The sequence below is a fragment of the Periplaneta americana genome, chromosome 3 (assembly GCF_040183065.1).
Source record: "Periplaneta americana isolate PAMFEO1 chromosome 3, P.americana_PAMFEO1_priV1, whole genome shotgun sequence".
In the NCBI taxonomy this organism is placed as follows: domain Eukaryota; kingdom Metazoa; phylum Arthropoda; class Insecta; order Blattodea; family Blattidae; genus Periplaneta; species Periplaneta americana.
In genome coordinates, this window is record NC_091119.1 from 49,943,166 (window position 1) to 49,948,176 (window position 5,011).

Below are 5,011 nucleotides of genomic sequence, written 5' to 3' on the forward strand. Positions count from 1 at the left end.
TTTAAAGGTTTTTTAATAGTTCCTTCACAAATATTCATTGAATTGATGAATATTGGTATATAATACGTATTACTATACTGATGTAGGATATATTTACTACTAACAATGCCGGAAAGCATTGTTGTACATTAGTATTTTTCTTGTTTTGCAATTGTTATGGGAATTCAGAAATTATTATATTATGTTGGCGGAATTGGAAATATCAAACATTAATTAGGAAATGCTTTAAACAAATTGTTCTTTGCGTTTACATTGTTGTGAAGGTTCAAATGAACGTATACATCGTGCATATAATTTTTTATGTTTCCAATTCCGCCAACATAATATAATAATTTCTGAATTCCCATAACAATTGTAAAATAAGAAAAATACCAATGTACAACAATGCTTTCCGGCATTGGTAGTAGTAAATATATCCTACATCAGTATAGTAATATATACCAATATCGATCAATTCAATTTGTGAAGGAACTATTAAAAAACCTTTAAAATTAAGATTATTCTAATAATTTTCACACCTCTGTAATTTTGTCTATACTAACAGTGAAAATATTAAAATATTCTCAATAATGCCCTGCAATATTACACTCTTGAGCGTCTTATCTAAGGTAGTTTACCTCTGCAGTGAACCTTCCATCGCCACAAAGATGTAGTTATTTAAATAATACGACAAGTAAGAGCAGTGATCGGTAAGATTACTCAGTATAACTGCATCCCGGTTTTGACTTCCTAGAGGAAGAGGGCAGAGGATATGTAACTATTTTGCATACGAACGTACTTGTACCAGCGCTGTGACGTCACATATATTTCGAATCTTACAACTTAATTCCAGTTTATAGATAGCTGAAATACGGAGCTTATTCATAACCTTCTAGTCCGTTACCAGTTACTCTACTAACTGAGCTACCAGTAACAATAACAATTAATGAAAATAACGACTTTAGTTTTACTACAGAGGGATGTTGTGATATCGTATACTGTGCATAAAACGCTGCTGGAGAATTCTTTGCACTCGTAACTGAAATAATTTATGAAAACTGTTAAGGAAAACTTTCCGAGAAATGTAGGGTAATTTGTTTTAAATTTCCTTTCTACGAAATTTATGTTAACCACCTTTATTAGACTGCTACAATTTGGAAATCATTTCTGGATACTCTGTGCAGAAAATGTATAAGAAAAGGCAGGAAGACGGTGAAAGAATAGAAGGAAGAAAGAGGAGAAAAGTCTGGAAGGAAAAAAAAAGCTGAGAAAATATCGAACAAACACCAACCCTTATCCTAGCGCAGGTATTGTGATCTTGTGAGTGTAATGGCTGACATTGGAATGAAGAAGCATTCCAGTCCGGAAACGACCTAACGAGATCTGGAACAATGGATGCTAGCTATTTATCTTGGAGGCTAGAAGAAGGATCCCGAGGTAGTTGATCAAGAGGGCAACAGCTTGCCGGGATGGCGCAGAAAAAGAAAACCACACGCCGCCAGATTGCCCTAATAGGGACTGTGTTAGCAGTATCAGCATTACCCCCTGAAAAATATGGCGTATGCAAATGTTCTGAAAAAAAAAAAAAGCAGGCATGCCTCTGTGCCTATTGTAGGATTGCAGCCATGTACGCACCTCAAGTTTCGTCTGGAAATATAATCCGATTTCACCATTTCTTTCTATTTTACTTTCTCAGTATACAAAGAATAAAGTCAAAGTGTTGTCTTGTGCAAAAAACTACATTTGAATAGTTTATCGAAATCACATGTTTCTTTTCACCTTCGATATCTAAATAATGTTTTCGGTAGTTTATCTGTTGACTATGTATGCGTGTATAGCGATTTTGAATAACCTTATACAGGGACATCATTTTATTTTTATTAACATGTCTAATATTAACCCGGCTATACCTTTGGATTAACGGTTGAGTACCCGAAAACACCGTTTGCTACCCCCTTCCACGACTGAAGTTTGACGATACTGGGGTAAAATACAAGCAAATCACTTTACTAGGTATAGGAGGGAAGAAAAGTAGTTCATTCATTTACGTAAACTAGGAAATATCGCGATTTTGAGTTTGATAATTTTCGTTAGGCTTTTATTCAATCAAAATACAGTACAGTATTAAAATTAAGTGTTTTTACTCACGAACTGAGCTATCCATTCGGACGTATTCATTATGCAATGTATATTATACTGTCTACAGCACATTAGAAATACAATATAGAGAATACAGTTAAATTGAAAAGTAATCATAATATGGATGTTTAAACATATTTTTTAAAATGGCGGCCGTTCATTTCGATACAGACTTCAGTTCTTTGGTGCATATTATCGCACTATAGACCATTGCATCTAATTCCAATTACCAGTTTCATCCTTCGTACTAGTAACTCACGTTGAAATAATTCTGTACCTACTCTATAAAAGAGTACCTTACGTACGGTACTGTAAATTCAATCTTCACTTCTGCCCGATCCGAAAAGATGAAATTATTCAGAAATGTTATCTACTGTCCGTCCAAGTGGTTTTGCCGCAGGATCGTAGAAAGGGCGAAATGACGTGACAATTAATTACTTAACGAGGGCCTTTTATGTAAGTTATTTCGAACAGTTTTATAATATTACATAGACGTTGAATTCCTAACAAATTAATGTTTTTAGAAAAAGAGCTAAGACACCCCAGCCACTAGCCTTTACGGAGGGGGGAGCAGAACCGGATAGGCAAACGGACGACAGTGCCTGTGCGGAAATATGACTCAATATTGAAAGCTCTTTCGTCACTGGAAAACGCGAACGTATTTCTGGAACTTACTATACTCACTAACTCAGTACTGTTTACTTTGACTCCATACGCGCCTTGGTTTTTTATGGAGTAGGGTTGGAAGTTTACTAGTAGAAGGAGTGGGAGTGAAGTACATTCGAAAATTCAGATACAATAAAAATTGAAGTAAAATTAAAATGATGTCTCTGTATGTGTGTAGCGATTTTTCATAAACTACTGTATTTGACAACTTTTGTTCGTGTCTTGTGTTTTAGCGGTTATCCGTCAATACGGGGTCTTTTATAAGTAAATGATCACTCGAAAAATTTACTAACGTTTACGATTTTTGGCTGTGTTGTACACCTCTGGTGGTCACAACGCGTTTGCCCACCAGATGTCTGCACTTTTCTATGTAAGGATGACTGAAAATATCACTATGAAATTTAAAAGTACAAATTACGATAAATTGCAAAGAACGTCCTAAGTACATCACGATGCGGCCACCGGTCCCACACATTGGCCGAAATTTCATGAGAAAATTTCTTCTCTCATGAGGACTCGAACCAGCGCCCATTCCGTAACGCGAGTCCCAGGGAGGATGCCTTAGGCCACGACGCCAATTTATAATATTATGTGACATATATTTTTACACTGGTTGAGTAGGAAAGAGGGCCTTGAGGTCTTAAATGTGGCACTAAAAAATCCATACAAATAAAATTATTAAGTAAATAAGTAAATAAACAAGTAAGTAAATAAATAAATACATAAATAACTGAATGAATGCATGAATAAATAAATATATAAATAAATAATTTGAATTGTAGGAAAGATCATCGTAGTATCATCTTTATCACTAATATGTATTTTGAATAGTCAACAGGTTATAGTTTTCAATCATGAATAGAATGTCAATTGCACACAAACAAGACGCAGATGTTCTGTAATAGTAGGCCTACCTGTGTCGCGCGCGAAACATGACGTCACGCCAATATTGTCTATGAACAACTTAACTTATCTTCGTAGGTTCTGAGATAGAATATGATCCCCAGTTATCACATCATATACTAGAGGAACCAATCAAATTATCATTGGGCCATAATTTTCGATACGTACGTGACCGGTGCACAGAGCTAGTCTCCTTAATACCTCCGTCCTTCAGCAGAATGTGGCTCCAGGGCATTACTGGACCCTCCGTTCGAGAATGGCTGAGCAACCAGTTTCCAATGTGCAATGGATGAGATGGACCTCTTAAGTGGCGTCCTCGAAGTCACGACCTGACAACGGGCGACAGCTGGCTACTGTCCTACGTGAAGGAAAATTTTAGTAGGATTCGGATGAACTCTATAGAAGATTTAAAAGAAAATATCTTCCGCGTCTTTAGAACGATGACTCCTGAATTCTTAGGCCGGTGCACATGACGGCGAATCCAACTATGCGCGGAAAATGTCGGTCAGCACACCGAGAATCCAGGCGACTGGCGGCTTGAATGATATGAGTATGTAACTTAGTTCTGAGAAATTATCGATAATTAAAACATAAAATTTTACAATTTAATAAAGTTTTATATTGGTTATCGCATGTCATTATTATTTGTAACGTAACATATGCCAACAACATATTCCAGCGTTACTTTTGGCCCTCCATATAGGCTACTATTTAGGTTATATTTATTCATTATTATTATTAGCGAACTCAATCTCAGTATAGATGAGTATTTACAAACATATTATTGTGATGTACCGAAGTACATATGATATTTCCGTGCAGTAATTATGCATTATCATATAATGAAGGATGGATGGAACGGAGAAAAATTCTCTCCGGCGCCGGGACTCGAACCTGGGTTTTCAGCTCTTCGTGCTGACGCTTTAACCACTAAGCCACACCGGATTCCAGTTCCGATGCCGGATTGAATCCTCTCAGTTTAAGTTCCGCCTCTTAGTTTCCCTTTAGTGGCTAACTAACTGTGTAACTGTGTAATAACTATGTAAGCAATTGTATTCAATTAGAATTAGAGTCTGGCTGGGCGAAAGAAAAGGCCTACTGGCCTTAGCTCTGCCAGATTAAATAAATAAATAAATAAATAAAAAATAAAAATAAAAACCCTCATGCATTGTGTCACAGATGCGTGAGAGTGGCACAATTTCCAACGCGCTATGTACAGACGTGCACTCATTACGAGTGACAAAGTGGCCGGGATCAGACGGAACGAGCGCCGTCTTAAATCACTAGCCTGCTAAACGGAGCCGCTTTCATGGCTGACGCTGCC

General features: G+C 36.8%; 1 non-coding gene across 1 annotated transcript; it reads right to left on the bottom strand.

Moving 5' to 3' along the window:
- Positions 1 to 4,560: 4,560 nt before the first annotated feature.
- On the bottom strand, positions 4,561 to 4,632 carry TRNAF-GAA (transfer RNA phenylalanine (anticodon GAA)). Its single transcript has one exon. It is a non-coding gene; the product is annotated as a tRNA-Phe (tRNA).
- Positions 4,633 to 5,011: the final 379 nt, after the last annotated feature.